Genomic DNA, 8,471 nt, shown 5'->3' with positions numbered 1-8,471 from the left:
ATGTTCTATGCGTTAGAGGTTTAGAGAATGTTTCAAAGCATCTAATGTAAATTTGAAAAGTTTAAGAGTCTTTCGATGGCTTAGAAGATTCGGAGGAAACAGCCGAAGTTTCAAATCGGTTTAAAAGTTTCAAAGAGCTTGAGAACGCTTTATAAAGTGTTGATACTGCGGCTTGTAATGAATGTCATAAAATGGTGAATTTGCACATATCATCTAATTATGAAAAATGGAATATTACACGAGTAATTAGCATGTACAGCAAAGGTGTGCATCGGCGCCGTGGCTTAGTTGGTTAAAGCGCCTGTCTAGTAAACAGGAGATCGAGGGTTCGAATCCCTCCGGGGCCTACACTTTCCACACAGGAAAGTGAAACATTTTTTACAATTACAACGGAAAACAATTAACCCTAATTAATCCAATTCGACATGAACAAATGCTTTTCATTGTTTAAATCGTATCGCATTTACGTTTGCGTGTTGGTAAATTTTTCTTGCTTATCGCACCGTGGTAATTCAATTAATTAATCGCGATAATTGCGCATTTCTCTTTTGTCAAACTTTTATTACGAGACTCGCTCCACGAAAGCAGCGTTCAATATTTAAACGTATTTGCCTTCTTCAGTTCGTTTAAATAGGATCGCTCACCACGATTCCATCACTTTCCCACGAACCGTTTTAACTTCTCTTTAGACCCCCTCAGGTATGCAACTAATAGGTACAATTTACAACACGCTCTCCCACCCGCTCCCATTCTTTTATAAACTATTGATGTACTACAATGTAAATAACTAGATTTCGTATACAGAGCGTAGAATTTTACTACCTCGTTTGTAGTAATCGACGATCGTGTGTGGCATTCCAAAATAAGAGTATCATTTAAAAGTCTTACCTACAGTTCCATGAAGAACTATTTTATTTTACGAGCCACCCTTAAATCGAGACTGCAAAAATCCTGAAACGCGTCAACTTTTGGGTTTCGGGGGAGCGCATTTCTACGTAAAAATTAAACTCTTGTCAACCACCCCCTTCCCACAACATAGCACATGGCTGGCCTAGTTTGAAGTTGAATAAAAACTTTGGAGAGATTATTTTTTTCTACTTTCTTATCTTTGCAAGATAAAAAATGTTACAAGGTTGGATACAGAATTGAAAAACTTTTTACTCGACTCTTATTATTTCCATCTGAAATTTTTGATAGAGGGTTACTGTGGGGAGGGGGTGCCTGGAACGGGGTTAACTTTTACGTAGAAATAAATCTAAGTTGACGTGTTTTAACTGCACTGTATTCGAGTTTGAATTGAACATTCATTACGAAAAGTGTTGCTTCTAGGGAGAGATAGAAGCTAAAGGTAATTGATTGAATTCCTAAAGTTGTGTTTTAGCCTACGGCGATGCTACCGCAATATAAAATCTGCAATTAATTCTCCGTTTGAAACCGTTACCGTCAAGATTGCCTTTGTCGTGTCCGAAATCTCTTGTTATTTAAAAGAAGATGGCGAATTAATATTTAAAATTTCAGCTCAGTTAAGCAATTATTTAGCTGATTTTGGTTTCCTATGTTCAAGGCCGTACAGGTTTACGCCGTTATCAGGTTGATAGCGCCGACCCAGACGGCTGATCCCAACATTCAACTAGTAATAGGCGTTAATTGGAATACCGATTTTAGAAATTTCAATCCTGTCAATTAAGTAAGTGAAATTAATAGTAGCTAAATAAGTGTGTTGCAGTAAACGTCAAAAGAAGCGCTCTTATTTGATTTGAATTTTGGGACAAATTACATATTTTTAGGACGTCAGTAGACCGCACAATTAATTAAAAAATTTGGACGTAAATAACCGAATTCAGTCTGTCGATGTCGGTCGGAACCACGGACCGTGGGTCGGAATAACCGTCGTTCCCTCCATGGCATAACCGCATTTTATAAAATGCTACTTTTTGTTCTATTAATTATAAGGGAGGATACTGTTTCGTTCTGACGCATTTGCTAGAAATCTCTAGAAATCGAGCACTGCGTTTACGTATATCTGTGGTGGTACTGAATAAAATAAATTCTAAAGCTCAATTTACATTATACTTTTTTCGTCTAGAAACTTTGACTAGAACTTGTGCTAGATTCGACACTATACTAGAAATTTAAATTTATTTATTTGATGCATTGACTTTTTGTGTTTCAATGGCAGTGCTGCCAATTTCGGAAAACAAATCTCAATATTGTACATTATGAGGTTAATTTAAATTGCTAGGAAACAAACATGAATAACAAGCAAAAGAAACTCATTTTTGCTATGTACATGTACCTAATTCAAGAGAATTATACAGTGAGTTTTTTTAAATGCGAACATAGGAATTTGTATGCAATGTAATTTCCCTATGTTCGATTTAAAGAAAAACACATCAATCTATGAGGTGTGCGCGGTTCACATTCCCAAAACGCGCAACTTGTGTGACTATGAACAGCAACTCTTAGTCTTTATGGTGAAGAGCACTCGGTAAGATTTTTTTAAATAAGCCATGTGAGGCCATAGCAACTTTAGGATAAATTTTTCTTAAACTTACGATAATTTGACTTCACATGGCACGCATTGACATCACAATTCATTGTGAACCAACCTTCAATTATTTGTAGGTCATGTGCACCTGGTATTCTACTAATTTGATCTATTCAAAACATAAATGAAGAAAATAAGAAAATAAATAACGAAAACAATTACAATAAATGTTCGAAGTATGTCCTCCTTGACATTCTAAACAATAACCTAACCGATTTCGTAATTAAATTGGACGGCGGTATTTTTAAAAATGTGACAGCTGTCAATTGTATCTACTACTCATTTGAACTACACAATAGATTGATGTGTTTTTTTTAAATCGAACATAGGGAAATTACATTGCATGCAAACTCCTATGTTCGCATTTAAAAAAAATTCACTGTATTTGATGTTATGTTCAAGAGTATAAAAATAAAGTTGTTGGTAGCACGGAATTTGTTCTAATTTGGTGCTAGTGCGCAAGTCACAAGTATGAAAGTTGGATGGAAAATGGGTCTGGACCTAGTTTCAGATCTAGTTTCTAGATTAGAAACTTGGACGGAATTTTCTGATTTACATTGTCAAAATTTTAACAAGTTCATCTAGTACAAGTTCTAGTCAAAATTTCTAGACGAAAAAAGTATAATGTAAATTGAGCTTAACACTTTCTTGTTTAAGTAGATCTTGGACTCCTGGTTAGACTTTAGCTGGGTACTTTCCAACACCGTCTTTCGCATTTAACTAATGTATACTTTCTGTCTTTCGAATCTGCTTAAAATTTCTATTGAGGGTTTCACTTCGGTCGGATGTGAAATCCTGTAAAAAATGGGAAAAGGGGACTGGACGAGGCGGCTTAAGCTATAAATCGTTGACAGTGTCTGTCACTGAATAATATTCTCGGACTTGTAGTTGTACAAACTTCTCAAATTTCATACCGAATGAACGTCCGAGCATGAGATTAGTATTGCGGTAAGGCAACTCAATCTAAGTTTACCCATCTATTTAAAATTCCGCTCGGCAATAACAGATAAACTGCTCATTGAAATTCCTACTCCAATCCTGCCTGGTAACTTAATGTCACCTATTTATTGTACAGTGGGGATCAATAAAACGACCAACAACAATCGTGGAAATAGGCGTCGAATGTAAAACGTTGAAAGGACTAATTCTGTGATTGTCACGTAATCGCTAAATCAAAAATAATCCTGAATTATTCCGACAGTTAAAGAGAAAATTACGGACATTTCTGATCGTTAAGCAGATTATTTAAACAATATTTCACTGGCTTACGCTCGATGTCTTCCTACATGCGTTTCAATACGGCCCTACCTATCCATTGTTTAAGAAGTTATTCCGCTACATTCGTAGAATAATAACAATGTGCCATTTTTAATAAATATTATGGGGTATTGAGTTTTTTATGAGGAGTGTAGTTTCTTTTGTCGGTCAAATTCAATGGTTGGGGTGGTACACCACGTCTGCATTACCTATGGATTGTGGGTGTTTAGAATTTTTTCCTTGATATTTGTAACCTTGTCAGTGTGTTACTGTACTTTTAGGACAGACCGACAATTTTATTTGGTAGGATGGTAGGTATTTGCATTTAGAAACAACCATTTCTAAGTGGGGTAATACTTTATAAAAGAAATTGTTATTCATATCATATTACTCAAGCTTACTGAATTGCGATCTGAATTTATTATAACTAGCAACTTTAGGGTTCCAACTCAATTTTAAATTTACCTTGAAATCGACCTGTCCATTTACATTTTGACGCAACTTCGAATAGCTGATATCGCTCTCTTTCAATAAATATGAATTGATTGGGAAAGTACAGCAAATTACGATTTTTTGATAATCTTTTATTCCCCCCAGATCGCAGAGCTTCTCGAACTACGAGTATCTACGTGTTTCAACGATTACTACGTTATTCATCCGAGGGATATGATGGAAACCACGCAGGTTCTAAGAAGCCTTCGCGGTACTGGTCAGAAATGAAGTAATAAGTAAGTAAGAAATGATGTAATAGTCCAGTGCTGGTGCTTTCTGGTATTAGTTTCATATTCGGAAGGTACTTGATTCTACCAAGCCATGTACAATTTTTCAAAATGTATCACAGTAGTTTGGAATGGGCTTGCGAAGATTTCAAGAAGATCAAAAAGGATCGGGAAATCGCTGTCATATAAGATATGTTCCAATTTCAAGCATATTGCAATATTTCGAAGGAGCATTTTAAATAAGACCCAAAAATGTACAGGAAGATTAAAATTTTATAATTTGGATTTCACCAACAATTTTCCAAAGCAGAAACAGGAGTCCTCTTGTTTCACAGAAGGCCTAGGAAAACAAGGATCCATCAGAAAAGAAGCAAGTCACGAAACAACTTAGTTTGCTAGGTAAACTTTCTTTATTTCCCTAAATGGCATTTGGGAAATGTCTAACGCACCCCCTGCAAGGGGAGTATGGGATCAGCTCCCACTCAACCTCTTCAACCAATTCCCTCTGTGTCATTCGCAGCCACACAAACCAGGTATAACCAAGGGTATTCCTCTGGTTTTGTTGCTTTAGTGTGAAATTGATCATCGACTGCCACCCATTTCGGCCTTATCATCTATTAGGTCGCAATCTATACATTGGTTGTTGTCGCTTTTATTGATTTTACAAAGTAATTGCCCATTCTCCCCGTGCCCCGTTAGGAACTGGACCATGATGTAGCTAAATTCTAAGGTCTGGTATAAGTGACCTGGTCCATGATGATGTAGTATCCCGTATCATTTGCAATTTCATACATTGACGCTGCTTTTCCCATTTCCCATTCCTGGCGTTAACCAAGATCTGGACCTGCGGTTCTATACGACCTTACTCTTACTGTTCTAATGGCGATGAGCATTAGTACCTTATTGAATAATGCCCGGCGCATACTCCCAATTTAACGCACGCGTGTAATAGTACCTATTTAATCGCACCACTCAACACTTCGTTGCTGTTGCTCCCCCGATATTGGGCGGGTCAGAGCTGAGTAATATTTGAGAGTCTTATCCACTATACACCTAACATGTTATATTTACCTATGTTCCATTGTTATCAATTATGACTTTTAAAACCTTTAAGTGTTTGTCCGTTGTCTTTTATAGCATGCCCATGGTGACCACTCCTGACCTCCTCTTTATCGTTAGGAGGGCCACCTTCGTTTTTCTTGGGACTAGCTAGTAGTTTTTTCTTCTCCATTCCATTATTGATAGTGTCTATTGCTCGTTGGAGGTTTCTCGCTGCGTTTTTAAGTTTCATATCCTCCACTACGATGGTGATGTCATCCTTGGAATTGGGACATCAGAAGGCCTCTATCGTCCCGTCCTGGCAACAAATTTGACTACGGTGTTAGTGGCCGTATATTCACACCAAATAGGGGATGTTGGGCGATAGGCTGCCGCCAGTCCTATCAATCAACCGGGGGAGATGGAACTATCCTCATTGTCCTTATAAAAGAGATTGAGACATTAACGCCCATCGTAGTAGATCTTTTTAGGGGGGGGGGGGGCTAGTCTCTAAGCTATACCCCCCACGGACTGAAGGAAAGTAGACGTGGTTTTTATTGCCAAGGCAGGCAAGAGGCCCAGGGACCAACCCAAGAGCTAACGACCAGTCTATCGTGCTTCATCCTTAAAACGAAGGAAAGAATAGTAGGGCAATACATAAACCCCTTCATACCAACGAACCTTCATACCAAAATGGACCCTCTACGGGGACCGTCCTTCATAACCTCATTTCTAGGATTAAGAAAAGCATGGTGACAAAGAATCTGCTTCATGGAGATTGAGGGGCCATTAAACTGCTGGCAAGAGACAAAGATATCGACCTGTGGTAACTGCTAAAGGCGTTTCATAAAATGTTAGATACCAGGGCGATTAAAACCAGATTGAGATCGGACCTAATGCAGTATACCCGCGCTACAGTGCAGGAATGGTGCCTCGCTCGGAGGCTAAAAGGACATCAGGACAAGATACAAACAGTGCCCTTTACAAAGCGAACAAGATTTAGTCTTCGAAAGATACGATTGGAAACGCAGGAGCTGGAGTACACTCTTGACTCTAGAATGCAAATACTTAGACGTCATGCTGGACACGACGCTGACCTGGAAGTCTCAGATCACCATGGCGGTTAACAACGCCACTACGGCCTTAATCAGCTGTCGAAGCCTTATGAGGAAATGGGGAGTAAATCCACGCCTCTACTTCTGGCTATACACAACTGTAATTGTTGCGGTAGTATGATGGTCAAAAGCAGCCCAGACTCAGCTAAACAGACTGCAACAAATAGCCTGTCCAAATGTCTTACTGGGCCTCCTCCCTCTTTACTTAGTGGCGAAGAAAGAAGAAGCGAGGGGAGCAATTAGATTGCTCCGAAGTGAGGTGGGAGGAATACACCTAGGATTCCTGAGTACATATATACAGGATTTCAGGCTACATGACTCCCGAATATTGCCACGACAAACTTTTTATAGTGGTGATCCGGAAGGCTTTGAGCCCTAACCCCCAAGCTGCTTATGGAATGCCACACAAAACTAGAAGAAATAGCCATTTTCATTTATTTATTTATTTATTATCTCTCTCTTGTTCTGGGCCCTCAACAGGCTTGCGCCTAATTACAGAGTGGCCCGCATAATGCTGTTTAGAGCTGACTATTACGTTAGTGTGGGTGCCAAGCCGTGAGGGAATAGCCGGCAACGAGAAGGCTGATCGCCTATGCTAAGGCTGGCACTAAACATCCCCAAATTTGACCGGAACTCTACTGTGGAGCATCACCATCAAGTCTAGCTGGAGGAGTGATAAGAAGCCATTTCAGTAGAATCGTCTATGGGAATCTTCCCCTGGACTAAGCCAATCCAAGGAACTGGTCAGTTTCCAGGAGACCAAACCGCAGAAGTGAACTAAGGTCATAGTCTATATACATATAGTCGTAACCTAGTCACTGGACACTGCCCATTGAGATATCATCTCAACAAAATCGGGGTAGCTGAGGACAATACATCTCGCCTCTGATTGGAGGAGGAAGAGACAGCGGAACACATAATCTGATGGTGTGAGACTGTCACCACACAAACATAGAAGACAATAGCACCTCAACAGATCAGGGAGGCAGCCGGAGAGGATCCTCAAATTTTTCAACATACTGCTTCTCTCGAAGTAAAATATTGGGTAACGCGAAATAGATCAATGGGTCAAAGTGCGTAGCCGTGATATAGCACAACCCAGGGGGGAAACCCATTCCTCTACATTTCCTGTTCTGGCATTAACATCTCCCCTCAATATTACTCTCTACTCCTTTCCTTTCCTCTACCATATTTTCTATTTTATTTTTTAGGTATGCCATTCGTTCTATCGTTGAGTGAAGGAGTCGAGATAGAGGCGCAATGCCTATACTTGAAGTGGTCGCGCACGGAGGAACTGAGATTTACATGGCGCTTATGGAATCTCAGATCCCGACGACAAGTTTCTAGTCGGCGTTGGATAAGGAAGGGAAATGCTTAGTAAGCGATAAAAGTGACTACGATTTGTCTTATGAAGGGTTGCACCTCTACCTGATTCCATCACTCAACGCTTCTATGTTGTGTATCTTCCCATTTCCACTCTTTCTTGTATTTCTTCCTCCTTTTGCATTTCCTTTTCCTTTTACCTCCTTTTGCTCTTCCCCAAAAATTGCAAAAATACGGCCATTTAAATAGCTAGGGGGAAGTTTAGTGTTTAAAGAGTTCACCTCTTCATTCCAGCGACCCGTACTTTAAAATTAACTCTCTTTACAAAACCAACCTAAAAATAAACTTGACTTGATGACCTTTAAAATCATGTGCCACTCGATGGGGATGCGCATCATAATTTCAAAGTGGAGTTAGTGGGGGTGCGAAAGTTAATGCTAAAAGTAAGGTAAACCTTCCATTAAACTTTCC

At 39.3% G+C, this 8,471-nt stretch overlaps 1 non-coding gene across 1 annotated transcript; it reads left to right on the top strand.

Moving 5' to 3' along the window:
- Positions 1 to 273: 273 nt before the first annotated feature.
- On the top strand, positions 274 to 347 carry Trnat-agu. Its single transcript has one exon. It is a non-coding gene; the product is annotated as a tRNA-Thr (tRNA).
- The last annotated feature ends 8,124 nt before the right edge of the window (positions 348 to 8,471 follow it).

The sequence above is a fragment of the Photinus pyralis genome, unplaced genomic scaffold, assembly GCF_008802855.1.
Source record: "Photinus pyralis isolate 1611_PpyrPB1 unplaced genomic scaffold, Ppyr1.3 Ppyr1.4_LG8, whole genome shotgun sequence".
NCBI lineage: Eukaryota > Metazoa > Arthropoda > Insecta > Coleoptera > Lampyridae > Photinus > Photinus pyralis.
The sequence above is the reverse complement of the archived record's forward strand: the minus strand, read 5'-3'. Positions and strand labels throughout refer to the sequence as shown.